The sequence below is a fragment of the Elephantulus edwardii genome, unplaced genomic scaffold (genome assembly GCF_000299155.1).
Source record: "Elephantulus edwardii isolate Elephantulus edwardi_28Jun2011 unplaced genomic scaffold, EleEdw1.0 scaffold00047, whole genome shotgun sequence".
NCBI lineage: Eukaryota > Metazoa > Chordata > Mammalia > Macroscelidea > Macroscelididae > Elephantulus > Elephantulus edwardii.
The window spans coordinates 11139746-11166748 of NW_006399797.1; the positions used below are offsets into that span (position 1 = coordinate 11139746).

Below are 27003 nucleotides of genomic sequence, written 5' to 3' on the forward strand. Positions count from 1 at the left end.
TGTTTTCCCAGTGTTCTACAAAAACCTGTACCTCTTTCCTGACAAGAAGAAACAAAATCCTTTTAAACAAAACGATGACAGGTCTCATCTGTTCCAATCAGAAGTTAGCTCATCCGAGGACAGGCAAATGGGATGGGTTATTCTTGCTGGTTGCCACTGAGTCAATTCTGACTCATGGGGTTTCCTTTTGTGCAGAAAACCATCCTTGGAGTTTTCAAGGTTGTGACATTCCTGAAGCAAATCCCAGGCTTGTTTTCCCAGTCGTCTCTGAGTGGGTTCCAGCCATCAGTTCTTGTGCAATCAATTGCACAAGTTAACTTTGCAAGTCTCACTCACTCTTACCTCTTCAGTCATATCCTAAATGCAGAGGGATGAATGGACTCTACTCAAAACATGGACTCAATGAAGAAAGGACAAAAAACAGTGGCAGGGGATTCTTGGGCCAGATGGGGCGTCCACAGAGACATCTCTAGGGAGCAGCTCCTTGCGTCACATGGGCCCGCCTCTTCAGGGTCTGGGCACCGTGCCTTGTGCTTGCCCTGGCTGCTGTGGTGGAAGCAGGATTTCCGCGGTTGTGTAACAGCACCGTACCAGCGTGCAGAGAGCTGGACTTCGCGTCCCCGGGTCTCTGGCGGCCCCGCCATGGCCTGGGCAGCCGCGGCAGGGAGCTGTGGCGCTCGCCGCACGCTCTCAGTGCACACGCTGCTATTCGACCTGCCTCCGGTGCTGCTGGGCGAGCTGTGCGCGGTCCTGGACAGCTGCGACGGCGCGCTGGGCTGGCGCGGCCTCGGTGAGTGCGGCCCCCTCGGGGCTGGCGGCCTGAGCGGCTTCCCCGCAGCTCTGCGCGGTCCTGGCAGCGGCCTGGTTGGGGAGGTTTCTCTGCTGGAACCAGAGGCTCCACTAGGGGAGGAGGTGGGTGCTGTAGGGAGGGCTTGGAGCTGCACTGGGTAAACTGTCAAATAACAGTGACAACAGGATGACTAGAAAAGTTTAGTGTAGTGTCTCAGCAGAAATTTGTTCGATTTCATAAGAGCTAGGTAGGTAGTTACATCGTAAACTTTTTTTATGTTGTGAGGTACCATCCAGTTCTCTGTCGATGTGATGAGAGCTCCTCTGTTCACAGGACAGGACGCATAGGACTAGGGCCAAGTCCACCACTTGGTGAACTTCCCCCCCCAAGGAATTTATGAGCGCCTTTAATTTACTTCATATGCACTTTTTCTCTCATTGTGGAAAAAAATGGAGTTTGAAGTTTAAAATATAATTGATGCATGAGTCATAATATACTTATCTCTTTTTAATTTATTTTTTATTAATTTCAGTGAACATCTACAGAGATTTTGGAATTCCATTCATTCACTTTTGTACAATAGAAGGGAATCCTGCCCAGTCCTGTCTCATTCGCACAATCCTTGCTGTGTTTGAGCCCATTATAACCTGTGTGTCAATGCTTCTTGTTCAGGATCTCTTCCTCCTTTTCCCTGACCCTTTCTCCACCATGCATGATGTCCTTCTGCAGGGACTGGCTTCTCCACAAACAGACTCTAAGTATCTCAAAGAAGTCTTGGTTCTCAGAACAATCTGGCTGCCCTTCTTTTTTTTTTAATTATTATTCATTTTCATGGACATTTCACAGAGATTTTGGATTTCCATTCATTCATTGTTGCACTTTGCTCGCTGCCCACTCCCCCCACCCATGGTTAACTCTTCTCTTTCAAAAGTAAAAGAAAAATTCCTTCATTGGTATACAATCCCCCCCGCACCAGCACCCCCCCCACCCCCCGCCGCTGCGAGTATACTCCACTCTGCAACCTTCATTCTGAACCCTTAATGGTCATCATAATACCATATAATATATTGCTTTTGAGCTCATCAGTTTCAATGCAGTATACATAATTTATCCAGTTTTTCTCATTCTTACCCCAACCCTGATGTCAGTCCCATTCTACAACAGTGGCACTCTGCAGTGTTTGTCCTTTTGTGACTGAGATATTTCCCTCAGCATAAAGTCCTCGAGGGTCACTTATTTTGAATAATATTGCATGAGTTCTTTGTTTTTCAATGCAGCATTGTATTCCATTGTGTGAATATACCACAGCTTCTCTATCCATTAATTTTTTGATGGGCACTTAGGTTGTTTCCAACTCCTTGCTATTGTGAACAAAACTGCGATAAACATGGGTGTGCATATATCTGCTTGGATGTTGGTTTTATAGCCTCTTTGGGGTATATTTCCAGTAGTGGAAATGCTGGGTCAAATGGTATCTCTATTGGCAACTTTTTGAGAAAGCGCCACACCACTTTCCACAATGGTTGCACCATTTTACAGTTCCACCAACAGTGAATAAATGTCCAAGTCTCTCCACAACCTCGCCAGCATTTGTTGCTTGCTGTTCTGTTAAATTTTGCTAGTCTTACTGGGGTGAGATGATATCTCATAGTTGTTTTGATTTGCTTCTTAGAGCTAGGGATTTTGAACATTTCTTCATGTGCTTGTTAGCCATCTGAATGTCTTCTTTGGTGAAGTGTCTGTTCATATCCTATGCCCATTTTTCGATTGGATTATTTACCTTTATCTTGTTGTGGTGCTCAAGTATTTTATAAATTCTAGATATAAGTCCCTTATCTGATATGTCATTACCAAATCTTTTTCCCAGTCTGTGGCTTCCCCTTTTACCCTCTGGCTGCCCTTCTTCCAAACTGATGTGTTCATTCTTCTGATGCTCTTTCATTTTCTTTGCCAATAATGGTACCGGTTCTGCCATACCTGTTCTCCAAACTTCACAATCATGTAAAGCAATTGATAACACCGTATCTTAGGTCAGGTACAACTTTGTCTTCAGCATGTAATTTTTGTCTTTTTGGGTTTTGTTGTTGTTGTTGTTTTGTTTGTTTGTTTTACTTTAGAGAGAGTTTGCAGGAGTTTGCCCAATTTGTATGTATCAGTTTACAAGGCTAAAACTCTTATGTTAATTTGCTTTCTGAACCTTCTAACATACGTGGGTCAGAGCTGTTATTACCCAATTGCAATGACAGTTTGAATCGACATGCACATGCTATTATTTTTGTTATGGCCAGTGTTTTTAGTCAAATTTTAAAAAATTTCTAATGTTTCAGCTATGTTGGTGTTATGTGTCTTCGAGTTGCCTGCAACTCATAGCTAACCTATGCACCATGGCTCTGAACTCTACCCTATCCTGAATCAGTCTCACTGGCCAGACATGTTGGTAGACATGTCTACTCTCATTATCCCAGTCACTGTATCAGTCCATCTCATCCGGGGTCTTTATCTCCTGCACTGTCCCTCCACCCTTCCAAGCATGGTGTCCTTCTCCAAGGACTGGTCCTTCCTGGCCACATGCCCAAAGTACGTGAGGTAGAGCTTCAAAATCCTTGTCTCCAAGGAGCAGCTTGGCTTCACCCTCTCCAGGACAAATCTGTTTGTCCATGGTATTTTCAATACTCTTCTCCAGCATCACAACTCAAAGGCATCAGTTCTTCGTCTATCATCCTTGTTCATTGTCCAGCTTTCTGATGCATAGCTAGTAATTGTGAAGACAATGGCCTGGATCAGGCACATCTTAGTCTGTAGACTGACACTGTTGCTCTTTAGCACTCTGGTGAGGTCCCTGACAGCAGACTTTCCCAATGAAATTCACTTTTTATTTTCTGACTGTTGGTGCCAAAGATGTTGACCGTGGAACTGAGTAACCTGAAATTGTTAACAATTTCAATCTCTTTTCCATCTCTCATGGTGCTGCCAATAGGCCCAGTGGTGAGACTCTTTGTTTTCTTGATGCTGAGATGCAATCCATATTGAAGACTGTGTATTATGGTAATCTGTATTTGTGAATTTATACCAATCATTTTTTTCTTGAGAATGAGGAAAAGGATAAAATTTTTTAAAAAGCTTAGGCTCATTACCACCAATGTAATAATACATTGTAATTCCATGTAGAAAGAGAAATTTTTGTTGTTGTTGTTGTTGTGTACCATCAAATATGATCCAACTGGCACAGGAGGAGACTGTCCCATCTTCTCCAGCAGGGAATCTGGTGGATTTGAACCATGGGCCTTCTTGCCACTGGCCCATCAAAGCTCCCTGATAAAAATAATTTTGCTGTTAGTGTTCATTCATTCTATATTATATTGTATTCAAGAAATTACAAATAATATTTAAAAAATTTTTAAAAAGTGAAAATTGGACTTCGAAGAAGAAAAAAATTACACTTAACATATTTTATTCTATGAATAAAATGTGAGAATAAGTATTAAAGGATGATTGTTTAGGAGAAGTTTGTGGAGTAGGGAATGACCGTTACCACACTGGGAGACATCAACTGTAATGGTCGGAACCATTCCTACTTGGGACTAACTAACTCAAACTAATACATTGTCATCAAGTCAGAACTGACTCACAGCCGACTCTCCAGAGGGCTTCTGAGGCTGCAAATCTCAGAGAAGATTTCTTATCCTTTCCCAGGCAAGGCTAGTCTATTTGAACCACTAGAAAAGCATTGCCTTTAGGTTAGGATTGCAACCTTCTATCAATCAGGCCATCTCCCTGAAACTCAGACAGTAGCTCTCTCTTCTTTTTTATGACATTTCAGGTATTGTAATATTAAGCAAACACAAGGCTGAAATGGAAGGGAAACCGTTGCATAATGGTTAAGCTACTTGGCTGCTAAAACTAAAAATTGGTGGTAGGATATTACCCAAACACTTCCTGTGAGAAAGACAGCCAAGGAAACCTTATTGGGGTACACAACAATAACACAGGCTTGGAAAAGAAAAATACAAGCATGAATGCATCTTATTTCTATTACTTTCTTGTCTTAACTTGACTGTAGCTCTGCTCTAGGAGTTGCAGTGACTTGAGGCATAAAACAAGAGTTGCTTGGAAAAAGAAGGTGTTAAGAGAAATGCATCTTTTTATAAAAAAAACCCAATAATAAAATCTGAACAGCTTTTGTGTAAGTACCCCATGCTAACCGATTGCGCCACTGGAACTCTTGAACAACTTTTTATTGTGATCTGAGTTGAAGTTTACAGAGCAATTTGAAATTTCATTCAAACTTTCATATGTACTTTGTTTTATTACATTGATTGTAATTCCCACATTTAATGGCACTCTTGCCACTGTTTCTCTGAGGTTTTTGTTTCATTCATTCTTCTATCTTTTACCTTCTGTGCTTTATCTCTGGTTGAATGTTCTAAGGACTGAGCACCTTTCTTGTATTTTTCTTCATTTTATAGAATTGTTTATTGTTTCCCTGAAAGTTATACCACAGACCTAGCTGAAAGCCACAGTCTCAAGAGTCCCACCAGTCTCTATGAGATCACTAAGCCTGGCCATTTTTAGAATATTAAATTTTCTTCCAAATTTATCTACGAGTCTATCCAGGGCCGTCTATTATGTGCCTTCCAGAATAATCAGCAGCAGTAGTTGGTCACCATCCAGTCTTTTGATCTCAGACTCATGGAAATTGAGGCTTGGAAATTTTGTTAGTGCTAGGGAACAATTGTTCCGATGTCTCTTTGAATTTCTTCATTCTTTTCTCTGGACAGGAAGAGACAAATAGGTGGCTCATCATAAGCTTTTAAGGCCCTCGTAACTTCTTAGGGAACTCTGATGCCTTAGAGGTAAGGAGTTGCACTGCCAGCACAAAGGCAGGAAGTGTGAATCTACCAGCTCCTCCATGGGAGAAAAATAGGCAATCTCCTCCAGTGTGATCTACAGCCTCAGAAAACCCACTGGACGATCAGCTATGAGGTGCCATGGAGTCAAGACCCTGTGAGAAAAGATTTGAACCTTGTTCTATACTGCGTCATCCACACACTTCCTGACACAAAAAAGCCAAATGTAGCAGTCACTGTATCAATCCATCTGATTGAGGGTCTTTTTTTCGCTGACCCTCCTCCCTTCTCAGCATCATGTCCTTCTCCAAGGAATAGCACCTCTTAAGAACATGTCCTAATTATATGAGGCAAAGCTTCATCATTCTTGCCTCCAAAGAGCACTCTGGCCGTACCCTTACCCAGACATATTTGACTGTTCTCTTGGCCATCCATGGGATGTTCATTGCTCTCCTCCAACACCAGAGCTCAAAGGCATCAATTCTTCTTCTGTCATCCTTATTCATTGTCCAGCTCTCAGATGCATAGCAACTGATTAGTAAGATCATGGCCCGAATCAGACACAACCTTAGTCCTCAAACTGGCATCATTACTCCTCACTAATTTGGAGAGGTCCCCAATGGTAGATTTTTCAATGCAATGAGACTCCTTATTTCCTGACTGCTGGAACCAAGGGTGTTAATTGTGGATCCAAGAAAGATGAAGTTATTGACAGTTTCAATCTCCTCTCCATCCAACATGATGCTGCATATTGGTGTAGTTGTAAGAATCTTTGTTTTCCTGACATTGAGATGCAACCTGTACCAAAGGCTACATTCCTTGATCTTCTACAACAAGCGCTTCAAGCCCTCCTCACTTTCAGGTTGTATCGCCTGCTTGATGGAGGTTATTGATGAGTCTCCCTCCAATCCTGATGCCACACTCCTCACAGAGTCCAGCTTCTCAGATAATTTGCTCAGCATACAGATTGAAAGGTTTTGAATAAAGAATACAACCCTGGTACACTCCCTTCAAAATTCCAAACCATGCAGTGATCCCCTGTTCTGTTCATGCAAGTCTCCTGGTCCAGGTATAGGTTCTTCATAGCCACAATCAAGAGTTCTGGGATTCCAGTTCTTCTCAATGTCAGCCACAACTTGTCATGATCTACACAGTCAAACGCCTTTTCATAGTTAATAAAACACAAAGATATTCTTCTGGTATTCTATACTTTCAGCCAGGATCCATCTGACATCAGCAATAATATCCCTGGTGCCATGGTCTCTCCTAAATCCTGCTTGAACTTCTGGAAGTTCTCTACGTACTGTTCTAGCAATTTTTAAATTATCTTCAGAGTTATTTTGCTTGCATATTAATTATAGAGACCATGAGCCTGGTTCAGCATAGGGCAGGGTTTAGAGTTGTTGTGCAAAGAGTTGATATGAGTCGCAGGTGACTGGAAGACACATAACAACAACAAAATAGCTAAAACATCAGATATTTTGAAAACAAAGCCATACTATCTTCACTTCTAAGAGGCAAAAACATTCTAACTTCCCTCCATTCAAGACGTATTTTTTGTTCTTTTGACCATGGAATGTTTCATATTCTCCACAAATACACAATTCAAAGGCATCAATTCTTCCTCTTACGGAAATAACATCTGTCAAACCTGTCTACCTATCTGCCTACACATCCTTTAGTAGGTTAATACTTGTTATTGCTGATAATGCAATTTGGTATATATGAACGCATCTTTCCTTGTTGTCTATAGTTGCTGTGCACCTTTCTGTGTCTGAATTTTCTATAGTGATATTATACTGATTATCCTTTAATTCATAAAACCTTTCCCTTCACCAACCTAATCTATGTCTATTAACTATTTACTTATTTTCCTTTCTCCACCCGCCCCCCCCCCCCCGCTTCCTTCCCATCACTGGCAACCATCAAAGAATTTTTCTTACTGTGTGAAGGTTAATATACAATAATGATAGAAAGAGAATTGATGTCTTTGCACTGTGGTGCTGGAGAAGAGTATTAAATATACCATAGACTGCTAGGAGAACAAACAGGTTCATCCTAGAGAGAGTGAAACCAGGTTGCTCCTAGTAGGCAAGGATTCTTAAGCTCCATCTGACCTACTTGGGCATGTTCATGTTGCAAGGAGGGATCAGTCCTTGGAGAGGGACATCATTCTAGGAAGGGTAGAGGACAGTGCAAGAGAGGAAGACACTCAATTAGATGGATTGATTCAGTGACTGGGTTAATGAGGGCAGGTTGCTGGAGACAATAAGATTGGCACAGGATAGAGCAGAGTTCAGAGCTTCTGTATATAAGGCCGCTATGAGTCTCAAGCAACTCGACAGCCCATAACAACTTAGGGAATTAAAGTGACTTAGAGCTTAAAGAATTGCATTGCCAGCTTAAAAGCAGTCAGTTAAAATCCACCACTTGCTCCATGAAAGAAAGACAGTCAATTCCCTTGAGGTTTACAGCTTCTGAAAGCCTGCTGTAGGGTCTGTTCTGACTCAACAACACATAACAAAAACCACAACAAACATTATCTAATGACTAATTTTCTTCTCCCTCACATTTGTAGTAATTGTTAAAGAATGTTCCCACGTTTCCCATGAAGATGGTGCCAAAAGCAAAAAATGTAGCCCTGCCCCTCCCCAAATTGATGCCAAATCAAAGACACTCAAGGAAAAGTAAGCAGTCCTCATGGACATCCAATCCACAGCCACAAAAAAAAAAAAATCTGCACCACTCCCACCTTCCAGTGGCCCACAACACTGACACTATCAAAGGCAGCCCAAATACCCCCAGAAAAGCTCCTCCAGAAAAATAAGCTTGATCATTATGCTATCAAGTTTCCCCTGACCATTCAATCAGCCATGAAGAAAACAGAAGATAACAACACACTCGTGTTCATGCTTGCTGTGAATGTCAAGGCCAACAAGCATCAAATCTAACAAGCTGTAAAGAAGCTCTATGACATTGTTGTGCCCAAAGTCAACACCTTGATTTAGGCCTGATGGAGAGAAGAAGGCCTATGTTCGACTTGCTCCTGACTTTGATGCCTTGGATATTGCCGCCAAATTGGAATAATCTAAATTGAGTCCAGCTGGCTAATTATAAATACAAATTTCTCTCATAATAAAAAAAGTGTTGGTTCAGTGTGTAATTTTTTCCCTTAACTTTTTATAATTGTAGACTCATATAATACTTATCTTTTTGTGACTGACTTTTTTTCCAGTATAATATCTTCCAAGTCGATCCATATTTGAGGTGCTGCAAGAATTAGTCTTTATTTTTAAACATTAAATAGTGTTCTATTGGAAGTGTATAGCGTAGTTTGTTCATCCACTCATCTATTGGTGGGCAATTAATTCACTTCCATCTCTTTACTAGTGAACATATTGTGTATAACTCTGTTCATGTTCCAGTTCTTATTTCTTTGAGATACATAGGGTTACTAGTGCAAATGGTTTTCCCATTTCCTATTTTCTATTCAGGCACTGCATAGTTTTCCATAATTGTTGGTTTATTTTATAGTCCCACCAGTGGTTTATGAGAGTTCTAATCTCCCCAAATGCTCTCTGACATTTGTTGTTTTCTGTTTGTTTTTTTTTAACTTTGCTATTATTGCTGGAGTATCTCAATGTCATTTCTGATCTGCATCTCTCTAATGATTAGAGAATTCTGTACTATGATGACTTGCACATCACTGTGAGGCTGGGAGCTATGTCACTAGTATTTAAAATATTGCTGTCATTCATGGGGAATAGGTTTCAAGGTAGCGTTCACACTAAGATAGTCTTAAAAGCAAAATTTTAAATATATAAAAAGATATTTCAAAAATAACAGGTCTTCAAATCCCCGATGTATAACACAGGAACATTTTTAGTTATACTGCTGGAAGATAAGCCCATTAGGTTAAAACACAATAAAAAAATGAAGATAAAGAGTTGCAAACATCCGTTAATAATTGGAACTTGTAGTAAAAGGAATCTAGGAATATTTGACCTTATAAAAATTAAATGGAAAGTATAAAGATCAATATCCAAGGCTTTAGTGAGCTGAAATGTGCTGATATTTGCCATTCAGAATCAGACAATAATGATATCCTAGACAGAAATGATAAATTGAAAAGGATGGTACTGCATTCATCATCAAAAAGAACATTTCAAGATCTATCCTGAAGTACCCATTTGGTCGGCAGCATGGGGCTGTACTCCTGTTTGGAAGTCGTCTGCAGGAGCCGGATCCTACAGAGGCTTGTTTGCTGGTACCTTTGAGTATTAGGGTGGAATATTGATTAGCTAATGGGTGTAGATGATGTGTTTCAGCCTCCTATTTAAAAACCCATTTGGTTCCTTGGGCATGGTTTTAATTGGTTTTAGGTTGTTTGGGGTTTGTTTTTTTGTTTTGTTTTGTTTTGTTTTCAAATATTCTCCTAAGTGGTATAGCACTGGTCTGACCATTTGCTAAACAGAGGTAACTCATGGCTGCTGTGATGCTAAACACTGTGACATTGATGTGTCAAATGCAATATTGGCCATCCATGACAGACAGTGTTTGGTGAAGCTCACGGATTAAAACAAGTTTGGAAGCAGGAGTAGCATCCACTTCTGAAATAGCTTGCTTCTGGAAAATCTATGAATTTAGAGCAACAGCAAAAATTATACAAGTGTTCAGGTCTTTCGTTCATAGGGTCTTTATGAGTGGTTTAAGACTCAATGGCTCTTAACAACAACAACAGCAACATCCTGAAGTACATTTTTATTTTGTACATTTCTATGAGTGGTAGGATACTGTGGGATACTATGCATACACATACAAGGAAGATTTGTTAATGCAATTATTATCCAAATATACACACCAACCACTACATACAAAGATGAAGAAATTGAGGATTTCTACTAAGTTGCACACTGACTTGATCAAATACGCAAACAAAATGCATGAATTAGAAATGATGAATGAAACGGGAAAAAGTAGGAAACAAAAAAGGAGGACAGGTCGCTGGAAAATAGGACTTTGGTATATAAAGGAGGCTGGAGTGCAAATGATAGAATTTTGTGCAGTCAATTATTTACTTCTTGAAAATGCCATTTTAAAATAAAATACAAATGGCAATTTACACAGGGATCTCATCTGAAGGACTACACTGGGATCAGATCGACTTTATCTTTGGAAAGAATTGGTGAAGATGCTCCATATCAGTAGTCAAAACAAGTTTAGGGGACGATTGCGGAACAGACTTATGTGAAAATTTAAATAGAAGGTTAATAAAATTAAAACAGGTTCACAAAAACAAAAATGTGATTTTGAGTCTATCCCATCTAAATTTAAAAACTAACTCAAGAATACATGTGATGTATTAAACACTCATGATCAAAGACCAGATGACTGGTGGGATGACATTAACACCATCATTCATGAAGAAAGCAAGAGGTCATTACGAAGACAGGAATGAAAGAAAGAAATATCACAGGCAAATAAAATCTTACTGAAGACTAATTTAAAAAATTACTATAACAGCACATTTACAGGAAGCTGTCAGAAATTCTTGCTAGATTCAGAAGAGGCCATTGGATAAGTCACTGCTGATGTCAGATGACTCGACTGAAAGCAGAGAATATCAGAAAGATGTTTACTTCTGTTTTAATGACTATGTACACAAAGGCATTGACCCATAACAAATATAACAAATTGCAGCTCATAACAAATTATGGATAACACTGAGAAGAATGGAGATCCTAGAACACAAGGTGCTCATGGGAAATGTATACATAGTTCAAAAAGCATGAAACGAAAAAGGGAACACTGTATGATTTAAAATCAAGATAGGTGTGTGAAAGGGTTGTATCCCTTTCCTATACTTATTCAATTCGTTTGCTGATTTATATATATATTTTTTTGCTAATTTTAGAAGCTGGATTATATGAAATAGAAAGTGGTATTAGGATCAAAGAAGACTTATCAACAATCTGCATTATGCAGATGGTACACCCTTGCTTGCAGAAAGTGAAGAAGATTAAAAGCACCTACTGAAAAAGATCAGGGACTACAGCTTTCAATATGGATTACATCTCAACACTATGAATACAATGACTAAGGATGACATAAGAATGCCTTTGAATTGTGATGCTGGAGAAGAATATTGAATATTCCATGCACTGGCAAAAAAAACCAAACTAGTCTGCCTTTGAGACTAAGTATTGTGTTCCTTAGGTATATAAATGGTGAAACATCTCACACACTTTGGGCATGTTTTCATGAGGGACTAGTTCTTGGAAAAAGATATCATGTTAGGAAAGCTAGAGAGTCAATGAAAGAGAGAAGGCCCTCAATGAGATGGACTGAAACAATAATTAAAAACGGGCTTGAGTATGAAGGAAATTCTGAGGCTGGAATAGGGTAGGGCAGAGCTTCAATCTGTTGTTCACAAGGTAGCCATGAGCAGTAGTTGACTTGAGTGCAACTAACGGCACCCAGAACTATGGCCAATGAGTTTTTCTGTCGATGTAGTGTATAGCAAGTTAGACTGCTAACCTAAAGGCTACATCTCTCTGGACATTAAAAAATCTCAGTGACGAAAGGAATAAAATTGCACAATCTCCTCTTGGGCAATTTACAGCCTTGGAAACTCAATGGAGGGTCAGCTATGAGTTCTGATTTGGCATCAATGAGAGAGAGAAGGAGAAAGAGAATGGCAATTACTTGCTATGTATCAGAGAGCTGGACAATGAATAAGGATGACAGAAGAAGAATCAATGCCTTTGAATTGTGGTGCTGAAGAAGAGTATTGAACGTACCATGGGCTGTCAACAGACCAAACAGATCTGTCCTGAATGGGTGAAACAAGTTGCTCCTTGGAGGCAAGGATTTTGAAGCTCTGTCTCACGTAATGTGGGTGTGTGGCCTGGAGGGACCAGTCCTTGGAGAAGCACGTCATGCTTGGAAAGGTAGGGGGATGGCCCAGGAAAGGAAGACCCTGGATCAGATGGATTGACACAGTTACTGGGTAATAGGAGTAAGGTGATTGGAGACAGTGGGATTGACTCAGGACAGGGCAGGGTTCAGAGCTATTGAGCATAGGGTCACTGTGAGTTACAAGCAACTCGACGGCACATAACAACAACAATTGACATAATTTCTTCATGTGTATGTTGACCATCTAAATGCCTCTTTGTTGAAATATTTAATTTTTTCTATTTTTTAATTGGATTGGGTTGTCTTTATCTTGCTGATGTTCTGGAAATTTCTAGAAAATTATAGATTGTCTTTTTTCTTTAATTTGTAGATTATACTCTTTTGAAGAAGCCTTTTGATACATGTAAGAAATTAAGTTTTACACTCTCATTTTTATTACATTTCCACCTTGCCTGGCCTGAAATGAGCAGGTCTTCTTTTGTCTCTGCAAAATTATTCCAGAATATAATTTATATCATGAAAGTTTTGTAATTCTAAGATATTTATTCCTTGGCTTTTGCTAATGAATTCCCAAACCTCCTACTTAATTAAACTTCAAATGATATGCTCTTTCACCTGAGTAAAATATTATTTGTAATTAATGTCCTTTCCAATTTTCTTTACGGTCTCTTTCAGATAAATATATGTATAAAATTTGATGGAAGGAAGGTTTACACTAGAGAATAGATTTGTGTTTTAATCTGAAAAATTGACTACAAAGCTCCAATTTATGCGGATGTTGTGGAAATTTGAGCAACCATCAGAAATGTTGAAGTGTTAATTTAGACAAATTTTGCTTTATTAAATGCAGACTTTTTGTTTTGAGATCTTCATATTTCGTCATGTCACATTTGATAACAGTTGAAAATGAACACAATTATGTCAAAACATTAAATTCTCTGAAACAGTTTCTTTTCTCACTATAAATAGCAGAAAATCTATTATGAGAATAGTTTTGTTGTTTCTTGGTGGATGAGCAATGTGGACTAGTTTCTGGAATTGTAGTGCTGGGCTCCTGGTCACTTGAAAATTGTTTATATAAACTACATAATTTTGAATAGGGCCTGTAAGCAAACATCTCAGAAAAGGATACCCAAATCTTTGGATTCTGGGAAAGAAATAGAAACCTCTAGTGTTCATTTGAAGGATAAGACCTCTGCCAGATCTTTCTTTTAATCGTGATTTAAGGGAAAGTTTGCAAAGAAAATTAATTTGTTTTCAACCATGAACATATGTTTTGTTCTGTAACATGAGTCAGTAGTCACAATGTAATTGAATTCTCCCCTCTTCTTCTTTGTAATTCTGATCTCCATTAATCCTTAAAAGCCTTTCTGTGTCTTCTCTTTCTTTACTGATGTTGTACTGATCACTGTCTTTTGCCTTTCCCTTCATCCAGACCTATTTAAATTTGATGATAGCACTAGCAGTATTGACACACATAGATGTTCTACAGTTATGGAATTGCTGTTGTGTACCAATAAGTCAGAATCGGCTCATAAATGATCTTCTAGCAGCTCTTTGGAGACAGTACAATCTCATGGAAGGAGATTGCCCACCTTTCTCCTGCTGGATTCAAACTGAATGCTTCTGGGTTTGTGGTGCAGCTTCTTACCGTTAGGCCACCAGAGCTCCCCCACAGTTACAAAATAGCTAGAGACAATGCTCTTAGCCTGCCTGGTCCATGAAAGATGAAGGGGACTAAGGCAGGAGTCATTAAAAAAGAAAACTATCGGTAGAGACATAGAAGTGAACATAGAAGAACATGTGCCGATCTCAACAGAGCAGTTAGCATTCAACCCCAGTCCTCGTTGATACTTAGCAGCTCAGGCTAGTGTTGCCAAGCTTTTTCTTTTATACTTTATTTTTATTGAAAGTTTACAGACAAGTTGAGTTTTCGTTCATTCATTGTTGCATATTTTCTCCCTCCCTCTCCCTTCCCCCCCCCCCAGTTCATTTTCTTTTCCGAATTCATTCACTGTTGCACATTTTCTTCTCTCTCCCTCCTTTCCCCCTCCCCCAGTCCACTTTGTAGTGCAGATAGATCTTATTCTGGATTGTTGTCATGCATATAATGCCCAATCTTATATTCCTTTCAAACAGTTCTTTACCACATATATTCCAATGCAGTGTTCATTACCTACCCATTTTCTTTTATTACTTAATTGTCATTTCTTAGCTCCCAAGAAATGCAGCCATAAATGCTGGTGGCCTAGTGGCAAGAAGCTGTGCTGCAATCCCAAAGACACATAGTTTAAGGCCACCAGTTTCTCCGCAGGAGAAGGATAGGCAATCTCCTCCTGTGAGGTTATCTACCTCTGAAAACCCGCCCTATGGTCAGACATGGGTCAGTTGTGACTCTAGGGTACTCAACAAGAACAACGTTTCCTATTAGATGTCTGGATTTCAGTAGTTTCTTGCCCAATGAAGCATGTGCCGTAATTACCACTGATGTTTTAACAGGTGAAGGAAGTGAAGTACAAAAGAGGTAAGGAACTTGCTTAAGTGTAACAGCTAGGAAGTAACAGAGTCAGGACTTGCAGTGGCAGTGTGGATCCAAGTCTCCTGCCCTAACCACAACCTCTGTGCGGTTCCCCTCGCAACTTCCGCTACAGTACAGCTACTAGTGTGCCCTTTTCTGCAGCTTCTCAGACCTTCCACAAAGAACAGCCACTGCTGGCATGAAAGAACTATGCAGAGTCATTTCCTACAGACAGCCCATCTTCTTAGTGGAAAGATCTCAAGCATTTATTTATTCCTTGATCCTCTAGCTGGACTACACTGTAGAGTGTCGGACTGTAGAGCTCTGAAAGAGACTTAGGATTGACAAATTGTGTCGTGAATTGCTGACAGTGAAAAGGGTTGGCTGGCTCAGCTCTGGGCTATTATTGATAGCAACTGTGTTTTCATACTGGGAGTGTGAAAGGATTGAAGCTTAGCATCAAGAAAACAAAGATTCTCACCAGTGGGCCAATTGATAGATGGATCATGATAGATGATAGATAGATTGTCAAGAATTTCAGTTTGTTTGGGTCTACAATCAACACTCTTGGAATCAGCAGCCAGGAAATAAAATGACAAATTGGATTAGGAAAGTCTGCCATCAAAAACCTCTCGAGAGTGCTAATGTGTGATGATATCAGTCTAGAGACTAAGGGGGTCCTGATCTAGGCCATGGTCTTCACGAATACTGTTATGCACCAGGGAGCTGGATACTGACTAAGGATGACAGAAGAAGAATTGATGCCTTTGAACTGTAGTGCTGGAAAAGAGTACTGAACATACCACGAACTGCCAAGATAACAGGTCTGTCCTGGAGAGGGTAAAACCAGCTTGCTTTCTGGAGGGAAGAATTTTGAAGCGCTGTGTCACATACTTTGAGCATGTTACCAGGAGGGACCAGTTCTAGGAGAAGGACATCATGCTTGAAAGGGTGGAGGACAGTGCAGGAGAGGAAGATCCTGGATTGGGTGGATGACACACTGACTAGGGTAATTGGGGTAAGGCTGTTGGAGACAGTGAGAGTGTCTCAGGATAGGACAGAATTCAAGGCTACTGTGCACAGGGTTGCTCTGAGACAGAAGGGACTAGATGGCACATACCAACATAGTAAGGAAGACTTGACCTAAGAGGAGAAAGGAAGTGTCGGAAGCCTGGATTACGGACCAACACTAAACCCATAGCTAATGAATCAAGTCTAACTCATGGTGACCCCATACTAAGACTAATCTTCATGGAAGCAGATTGCCATATCTTTCTCTTGCAGAGCTGCTAGCAGTTTCAAACCACCAGTTTACAGTCAGCGTCTGAGCATTTGGATCACTGTACCACCAGGACTCCCTCACGTAGGCATAGTTGTTCTATCCTCAGAATAACTCAGAACTGAAAGGTGGCCAAACTCATGAAAGTCGCTACTATCGAGTGGATTCCAACTCAGCAGCTCTACAGGACAGTTGTACTGACTAGAGGGTTTCCAAAGTTCTATGGCAACAGTTGCCTTGTCTCTCTCCCTCAGAGCAACTGGTAGGTTTACACTGTCAACCTTTGAGTTGGCAGTCAAATGTTTTGACCACTGTGCCACTAGAGCATCTTCCTAAGGGCAACTCTTTAATTCTTCCACCACCACCAGCACCACCACCAAAATCCTGGTAGATTCAAATAGCCAGCTGTTGTCGCACTATGTCACCTAAAATTGGACCAAGTGGCAGTCATCAGAATAGAGTAAGGAGACACTTTATAGTTCAAAATTCGGAAGGGGGTCTGTCAGACATGTACTCTATCTACATACCTTTTCAATCTGTACACAGAACAGATCATCCAGGATGCTTGGTCCAAGTATAGATTTTACGTAAGCACAATCAAATGTTCCAGGATTCCCATTCTTCTCAGAGTTAGCCACAACTTGTTGTGATCCACACAGTCAAATGCCTTTGCATAGTCAATGAAGCACAGATAGACATTTCTCTGGTACTCTCTGATTTCTGCCAAGATTCATCTAACATTAGCTATAATATTCCTAGTACTACAGCCTCTTCTAAACCCAGCCTGCACATCTGGCAGTTCTCTGTTGACCTGTTGCTCCAGTCATTTTTGAATCATTTTCAGCAGAATATTGCTTGCATGTGATATTAATGATATTGTTTGATAATTTCCACACTCTGTTGGGTCACCTTTCTTTGGAATGGGACCAAATATCAATCTCTTCCAGTCAGTTGGCCAGCTGGTTGTCCTCCAGATTTCTTGGCACAACTTAGTGAGCACATCTAGGGCAGCATCTACAAAACTGTAATTCTATAATATATAGAATTAAGATACCATATTATGGTTGATGTTGGTGATTTTGTGCTTGATAGTGAAGTAGGAAACTGGGGACACAATTGCAATTACTTTAGCAACATACAAGGAGCTCTGGGGGCAGTTTGTTGAGTATTGTTGAGTTTAAAGCAACTCATAGCTGACCCTCCAGCAGATTTTGGGAGGCAGTTAATCACACTGGAGGAGATTGTACTTCCTTCTTCTGTGGAGCAGTTGGTGGACATAAACTGTCTCCCTTTCAGATTGCAGTCCAGCTTCTTATCATTAGAGCACCAGAGCTCCTAGTGTTCCTAGAGCAGGTGGCCTAGTGGTAAGGAATTGTGCTGTCAATACAAAGGCATGTGGTTCAAATCCTCCAGTTGCTCCACAGAAGAAAGTTGGGTAATCAACTCCTATGCAATATACTGCCCCTGTAAACCGACTGAAGGGTCAGTTATGGGTCAATTCTGACTCCATAGTACCTATCAACAACATAGCAATATATAAGCCACTGTAGAAGAACAAACTGACAGATTCATTTGTTCTTGAGCCCGTTCCAGTGTTGCTCTCAGTTTACCAATCCAGGGAGCTCTGGTGCCATAATCCATAGAGGGTTTTGTTGCTGACCCAAAGGCATTGCCTTCCTGGTGATTCAAATCCAGGTGCTCCATGGGAGAAAGATGGGTAATTTCCACCCATTTGATTTACAGCCTCTGAAAACCCACTGAAGGGTCAGCTGTGAGTTGGTTCCCACTCGAAGGTAATGAGTTTGTGTGGTTTGGTTTTGTTTTGTCTCATCAATCCATGGTATTCCTCAAGCTACTGGTTCCTCCATGGGAGAAAGACAGGTAGTCTCCTGTAAAGATTTACGATCTCAGAAACTCAATGAAGAATTATTATGAGCCAGAATTGACCCTATGGCTGACAATTTGGTTTGAGTTAAGGTTAGCCTAACTAAATCCAATAATCACTTCTCAATCTTCATCTTTTGACACATTGAAGCACTGCGTGTTTGCTTGTTTTACACCTTCTGGGACACAACATTCCATTTTTATATTCTTCTTACAAGTTCCTCTTTAACTCTCTCATCCTTTGAAAGCTACTGGTGTGTTTAGTCCATGGGTCTTTTCTGTTTCTTTATTAAATCCATTATCTTGTAAATTCAATTTGCTAATAACCCCTAAATTTCTAGCTAGTTTCTTCCTTGAACTCTATATTTCTATCACTACTTGTCTACTTGATAGATTTCTCAAACTAAACAGTGTAGAACTACCCTTCTCCACATCCACTCCCAGTTTTTCCCATCTCAGTTAGTGACATTCATCCTTCCATTTGTTCAGGACAAAAATTATTAGCCATCTTCTACTTCTTTCTCTTACAAACTACATCCTGTCTGTCAACAAGTGTTAACTTTTCCTTCAGATCATATCTCATAACTTAATCACTTCTTACCGCCACCACCACCACCACAGCCATTCTGATCCAAACTACTTTCAGACCCCATGTGAATTATTTCAGCTGTCTCCTGCGTTTCCTGCTAATGAGCACCTCCATGAGTCTGTTTTCAATAGAGCAGCAAGTGAATTGGTTAAACATTAATCTATATTTATGATTATTTTACTCAGAACCTTCCAGACCTTCCCGTAGGTTTCACATCTTCATTTGGGTGACCTAGTTCAAACACACAATGGTGTATGAACTGATTGGATTGGATGGATTTGGCTAGCAATGAGCTGTAGGCTGGAAGCCGCTTGTTAGAGCCAATCAGGGAATGGTGCACAGGCCTGGGTTTTTTAAAATTCAGTTGGGACTGTGTCTTCAGTTGAAGGCACATGTGTGTAGCTGTTAGATTTTGAAAGGTGAGTTCCTGTTTTGGTTGAAGGTCAGCTGTGGACTATTTGGTTGGTTTTATTTTGTTCACAATTAACTGATGTTAATTGTGTTTGAAATGAACATTCTCCTAAGTGGTACAGCCCTGTTCTGTGATACTGAATGCTGTGCCATTGGTGTGTCAAAGGCCATAATGGTTACACATGGTTGATAGTGGTTGGTGGAGCTCCTAGATTAAGACAGGCTTGCAAGCAGGAGTGGCACCGACTTCCTAAACAACATGCCTCTGGAAATTCTATGAACTTCAAGAAACGACAATAGTTATAGAGCAAGGCTAAAGTCTTTTGTTCATAGGGTTGCTATGAGTTGTGCTCAACTTGATGGCACTTGACAACAGCAACAACAGTGATAAGCAATCCCAAAAGCATGTCATTCAAATCCACCAGCTGCTCTGTGGAGACAGATGGGCAGTCTCATCCTGTGTGATTCACTGCCTCTGAAAAACTCGTTGAAGGGCCAGTTACAGGTGGTTCCAGCTCTATGGTATACAACAACAAGCTTGGTCACTCTTTTCCAATGATACCCTTACTCTCTTACATGACTACTATATTTTATTTCTCTCTATATCAACAGAGAACTGCCAGATGTGCAGGCTGGATTTAGAAGAGGTCGTGGTACTAGGGATATTATAGCTAATGTCAGATGGATCTTGGCAGAAAGCAAAGAATACCAGAAGAACGTCTATCTGTGCTTCATTGACTATGCAAAGGCTTTTGACTGTGTGGATCACAACAAGCTGTGGCTGACTCTAAGAAGGATGGGAATCCCAGAACATTTGATTGTGCTAATGCAAAACCTATACTTGGACCAGGAGGCAGTCGTCAGAACAGAGCAAGGAGACACTACATGGTTCAAAATCAAGAAGGGGGTCCGTCAGGGATGTATTCTTTCTCCATACCTTTTCAATCTGTATGCAGAACAGATCATCCGAGATGCTGGGCTATACGAAGAGGAATGTGGCATCAGGATTAGTGGAAGAATCATCAACAATCTGCGTTATGCAGATGACACAACCCTGCTTGCTGAAACAGGAGGACCTGAAGCGCTTGCTGCAGAAGATCAAGGACTACAGCCTCCTATATGGACTGAAGCTAAATGTCAAGAAAACAAAGATTCTAACCACTGGGCCAATTGGCAGCATCAGCATGGATGGTGAGGAGATTGAGATAGTTAACAGTTTTAATTTACTTGGCTCCACAGTCAACGCTCTTGGTAACAGCAGCCAGGAAATCAGGAGACGAATTACATTGGGAAAGTCAGCTGTGAGGGACCTCTCAAGAGTACTGAAGAGCAACGATGTCAGGTTGGAGACTAAGGTGCGCCTGATCCAGGCTATAGTCTTTGCAATTATGTGCTATGCATCAGAGAGTTGGACAGTGAATAGGGATAGTGATAGAAAGAGGATTGATGCCTTTGAGCTCTGGTGTTGGAGAAGAGTGCTGAATGTACCATGGACTGCTAGGAGAACAAACAGGTTTGTCCTGGAGAGGGTGAAGCCAGAGTGTTCCCTGGAGTCAAGGATTCTGAAGCTTCATCTGACATATTTTGGGCATGTTGCAAGGAGGGACTGGTCCTTGGAAAGGGACATCATGTTTGGCAGAGTGGAGGGGAAGCGAAGGAGAGGAAGACCTTTGGTGAGATGGATCGATTCTGTGACTGGAGTGGTGGGAATAAATGTGTTTGAGATGGCTAGGTTGGCACAGGATAGAACAGCATTTAGAGCTCTTGTATGTAGGGTCGCTATGAGTTGCAAGTGACTCGATGGCACAAAACAACAACAACATCATCATCCTTTGCCTCTCACATAATTTATGTATTCATGGAGCTCTAGTGCTATTGTCTGTGTTACATGTAGTTATAATACTAATCCAAAAGTGGTTCACCTCTCTGGCAGTTTGAATCCACTAGGAGCTCCTCCCGAGAAAGATAGGCAGCCTCTTCCCATGTGATTTACAGCCTTTGAAAACCCACTAGAGGGTCAGCTATGCAGCAATTCAATGTGCTTACACAGGCTAACTGATGTGTTAGTTCTTATTTAATTGTTGCAGTTGTCAGGGGCCATAGAGTTGATTTCAACCCATAATGACCTCATGTGTCAGAGCCAAACTGCCTCCCCTCTCCAGGATGTTCAGAGCTATTACCAAAATACTCCTTAGTAGCAAGGACTTTGTCTCACTATCATTGGACACGGACATGTTATCAGGAGGGATTTGTCCCTGGAGAAGAGCATTATGCTTAATAAAGTAGAGAGTTGGCAAAAAAGAGGGAAATCCTCAATGTTAGCTAGAAAAAGAATTGAGAGAGTGAGAGAGAAGAAGCTGGTCCCAAGTAGCAAATGTGTAGACCTCACAGTAGACCTGAGAGGGATGCCAGAAGACTGCATGCAGAGAAGATTAGAATGGCATGTAGGCAGGCAAAGAGAGTTTCTTTTTATAGGGGCCATTACATGGAGATTTAGAGGGGACGGTAGTTTGCTCAACAATTTGGGAGTAGGGTCCTGTCAATTGCGGTTCTGGAGAAGAGTCTTGCACATACTATGGACCACCAGGAAAACAAATCGGTCTGTCTTGGAGAGGGTGAAACCAAGTTTCTCCTTGGAGGCTAGAATTTTGAAGCTCCACCTCACATACTCTGAGCATGTGGCCAGGAGGGACTGGTCCTTGGAAAAGGACATCATGCTCACAAAGGGTGGAGGAACAGCACAGGGTGAAGACTCTGAATGAGATGGATTGATACAGTATGTGAGGCAATGGGGGTTGGTGTGTTGGAATCAGTGAGACTGGCTTGGGACAAGGCAGGCTTCAGAGGTGCTGTAGGTAGAGTCACTATACATTGCAGGTAACTCAATGGCACATAACAACAACAACAAGGACAGTCCTTTTGTTGGGTGATGTAGAAAGAGACAAATAGACCTGAAAGTGTCAATCTTGATGTTGTAGGGAGTTTATATTAAGTAATGGAAGAGAGCAATCTGGGCTTCTTTTGGAGTAAAAGGCAGAGTGAGTCTGGGTTAAGTTTGGTGATGTTAAGCTGGGTAAAAGAGTTTGGCATATGGGGTAAGTTAGGGTGATGGAAGCTCCCGATTGGTTCAGTCCTCTGGCAGTTCTGGAGTATGAATTAGGGGTGTGAGTTTTGGATAAGGACTTTGCAAAAGGAATATGACCACAGGGGAATTCCTTGGGGGAAAGACTGCCTGGATAGGCATAGGTTAGGGGTGGTTTGTGTGAACCCTCAGACAATGGACCAGATGGTGGGCAGATGATGGGAACTTGGGAGCAAGTGGAAGTTTGGGGAAAGGCTTTAAGAGCTTTATGATTTCCTGAGGGAGGAATGTCACAATTATCCCCAGGCCTGACTATTCTTTGAAAAAACCTGATCATTTACATGTCCTGTTAAGGCCATTAGCTGACTTGGAGCCTGATAAGGCCCTGGGCCTGATTACAAACTGACAGTACCCTACCCCTTAATTCCAGAGCAAACTGACCCCCTCTCTGGGTGTCCCTGAAAGCCCATATAAAAGGAACCTTTCTTTGCTGCTTGTGCCATGCTGGTCCTCTGTCACCTGGTGTTCCTCTCAGGTCTACTAATAAAGGCCTGTTTGCTACTTGGGACCAGCTTCTTTATTTCTCTCTCCTGCCCTCCATTCTTTTTTCTATCTAACACTCTTTCTTACTGCCGTCTTGTCTGAACCCACTCATAACTGATCCACTCGTGGGTTTCCAAGACTGTAAATCTCACAGGAAGGCAGTGCACATTTTCCCCCTTGGCTCTGAAACACTAAAGAGGCTCAGCTTCTGGGTTAGCAAAGCAACCCCCTAGGACTACTCCGCCAGAGCACGGTGGGTCCAAAGCACCAGCCATTCAATGAGCAGCAGTCACTTCCTATGAGCTGTAGAACTAACTTGCACTTTTAGTTTTGTTTTCCGTTTTTCCTTTTTCAAAAATCGATCTTCAATGTTAAATGTTGTTATTTTTTAAAAATTCATTCATTACATGCTTTTTAGAAATAAGAAAAAAAATGAGTCATCATTTCCTTTCCCTCTTTGAGTCTTAAACTGTGAGAATGTAGTCTTAATTTCCTAGGGGGTTTTAGCATGTGGCTATATGCAAATATAAGAATTCCAAATAGGGGAGCCTTACTTAGCTTAAAAAACCCCTTGAGCATATTTGCATATGGAGACCTGATTTTTACCCCTGAATTTCCCAGCAGTGGGTGTTACCTAGATAGCTCTGTTGACCTCTTACTCTGTGCACTAAATGATAAGCAATCCCCTATCTCGAGATAATCTGATTTCTGAATTTCTCAGATGGACTTTTTTATTTCTGTTATGCCAATATATCTCTGAATAAGAGATTGTTTTTAATTCCAAAAAACAATTTTAAACAATGATTAACTACACCTTAGTTTTTCTTAATTTGCCTTTTTAAATTTCATAATACTGTTAACATTATTAATTCAATGTTTCATGCTTCTTCCTTATTTTTATTTTCTACTGTAACAAAACAAAGTCTTATGGTTTGGAGGGAAACAAGGAGGGAAGAACTGAAGAACCTGTGGATATTGAGGAATAAAAGTAATATGTCAAGAGCTTACACTCTTGTAGCATCAGCTTGAAGCTATTGTTTCATAGAGTTTGATCTACATGGATTATACACTTTATTGATGTTAAAATATTTTTAATGATGTTTCAATTCTGAATCATCATCTTTAGAGAAAAGCTATTAAGGATACATTGTGAATCTTCAGTTGGAGAAAGAGATTATAATTCATTTCTCGTCTTTGAAGCAATCTATGCATGCAATCAGCTTCTATTTTCACTGAGCCCTGGGGTCAGTTGCACATTGAGAAACCTATGATTAGAAAACTCCCTTTGCCTAATCTAGCTTTCCTGAGACGTACTGCAAACTCAGAATCTCATCAGTATCAGGAAACTGAAAGCCCCAGCTCCATAGGTATCTGTTCATTTACCCTCTGAATCTCAGAAATGTGCTCAAGGAACAGCATCTTACGTGAGCAGTTTTTCAGCCAAGTAAAAATGTGATGAAGCAGAGAGCCACTGCCAGATGCCCTTTAGAAGGGGAAAAGAAGGTTGAAGAAAGCAAAACAGAATGAGGATGGAATGTTCTGGGAATGCTGACAACCTTGGATTTCCTTAATAAACCGTTCCTTCCTACTATGAAAATTATTGTATATGAGAAATAACTCTGCCATTTTATGTGTAAATACTATATAAAAAGACTGCTAATATTGTTAACAGATAGATTTAAAAAAATAAAGTCCATCTTTGTAACACCTTCTTTCTTGCATTTATGCCAAGGTGGACCTGTCATAATCGGCCCTCTTATGTTTTTTGTGTCATTTCTAGAATGACAGCCCTTCCCGCTTCTCTCTACATATCACCCTCCTCCTATAACACCCAACCAACAACAACAGTAACTTCTACTGTTGTTGGGTGCCGTAGATTCAAGTACAATTCAGCAAACCTATGAATAGCCAGCTGAAACCCTGCCTTTCCGTATGCCATCCTCATCATCTCTGGCACCTTCAAGCCCGTTGCTGAAGTCACCATGTCAAACCATCTCATTGGCTGTCTTCCTTTTCCTTTGCTGAGCCTCCATCTTCCCAAGCATGATGTCCCTTTCCAAGGAATAACCTTTTCTATTCCTGTTGCTCCGTCTCACAAACTTTGGGCACGTGGCCAGGAGAGACTGGTCCTTAGAGAAAGACATCATCCTTAGAAGGGTGGAGGAACAGTGCAAGAGAGGAAGACCCCAGATGAGATGGATTGATACAGTACCTGGTGCAATATGGGTTGGTGTGTCAGAATTAGTGAGACTGGCTCAGGAGAGGGAAAGGTTCAGAGCTGCTGTACATAGGGTTGCTATAGGTTCCAGGTGACTCAATGGCACATAACAACAACATGCTATATTGGTTGTTTTATTTAAGACTCTTGTTTAAAATCAGCCATACCTCAGGGGGGCAGAGGGCCTTTGTATTTAAAAGGCAGTTGTTATTATATTTTGGAGGAACATTCTTCTAAGTGGTACAGTATTCTTCTGTCAATATGCTGTACTAAGGTAACCTGGGTTTACTGTGTGATGCTGAACCTTGTGTCATTGGGGTGTCAAATACCATAATGGTTACTCATGGTGGACAGTGTTTGGTGGAGCTCTCAGTTTAAGACAGGTTTGGAAGCAGGAGTGGCATCTACTTCTTAAACAACATGCCTGTGGAAACTCTATGAACTTTGAGAAATGACAATAGTTATGGAAAGGCTTCAGTTCTTTCGTTCACAGGGTGGCTATGAGTCATGCTCGACTCAACGGCAATAAACAACAACAGCAGCAACAACTCCTATTTAAAATCCAACTGAGTTGATCACCCTCGTATTCCTTCCCTGACTTTGCTGAAATGTGGTATTTGTAATTCTATCCTTGGAATGTTAATTTGGTGACTGCAAAGTGTTTTAAAGGAAAAATGCTTTAAAATCAGTACAGACCAGGAGAAGGAAGCAAAATTTCATTTATGTTTTGGGTAGGATTATATCAAAGGACAAGGAAGCTCTGGTGGCTTAGTGGTGAGGAGCTGCACTATCAAATGTAAGACAAGTGGTTTGAATCCACCAGCTGTTTTGCAGATGAGCAATCTCCTCCTGTGTGATTTACTTCCTCTGATAGTCCGCTGGAGGGTCAGCTATAGGCCAGTTCCCACTTGAAGGTACAAAGGAACAACAACATCAAAGAAGTGGATCCCTGGGTGGAAGGAAGATTTGCATTAAAAACTCAAAGACACTCAGCTTGCTCTCCAGAAAATAGGCAATCTTGCCTGTGGAATTTACAGCCTCTGAAAATCTTCTAGAGGGGCGTGTAATAATGATCATAACAACTAACTGAAAGAATGATGGCTCAAAGAGGAAGAAAGGCCTGGTGATCTGCTTTTGGAAATCAATATAGAGCCTCAAAAACCCTGTGAGATGAGATTCTATTCTGCAACATACACGTCACTACATAAAATTAACTATTTTTTCCCCATTTTGCTTTGTTTTTTACTCCAAAGAGCATTTGCCAATGAGATGCTTGAGATTTCTGTTTAAGGCTGTGACTTGCCCAGAGCTGCACTGTAGGTGGGTGACAGAATTCCCACTAAACCTATGCATACCCAAATGCTCTCACAGATCCATGGCAATGCTTTATATTGACTGGCAGCTTTTCTCCTTAGAAGATGATGTCGTCTATGGATCTTTTCTAGGGGGGAGAAGATGTCCCAGACTCAAACATACTCTCTGAGACCCTTTCATTAAGACATAGACAGGATAAAGACAGGCAATAAATCAGGTGCTGAAGGTGTTCTTTTGAATCATGCCATGGCTTTTGTTTCTAAAATCTGGAGCACTGTCACATGTGAGACTGCTGAATTTGACAAAAGACTATGACTGATGTCTGTTTGTCTCTCTCTCTCTCTCTCTCTCTTTCATATTACCTAGTTGAAATGGACTCATAACTGATCCTCAGTGAAAGCAGGGAATACCAGAAGAATGTCTATCTGTGTTTCATTGATTATGCAAAGGCGTTTGACTGTGTGGATTATAACAAACGATGGCTGACTCTGAGAAGAATGGAAATCTCAGAACACTTAATCATGCTAATGCAAAACCTATACTTGGATCAAGAGGCAGTCGTCAGAACAGAGCAGGGTTAACACTGCATGGTTCAAAATTGGGAAGGGTG

General features: G+C 40.8%; 1 protein-coding gene across 1 annotated transcript in view; it reads left to right on the forward strand.

Annotated features, from left to right (window-relative positions):
* The first annotated feature begins 666 nt into the window (after positions 1-666).
* IRAK3 (interleukin-1 receptor-associated kinase 3) overlaps positions 667-27003 on the forward strand; it is a 125765-nt gene continuing 99428 nt past the window's right edge. Inside the window, exon 1 of the mRNA XM_006886067.1 lies at positions 667-790. The gene's annotated coding sequence lies outside the window, so the exon portion shown is untranslated. The remainder of the gene's footprint in view (positions 791-27003) is intronic.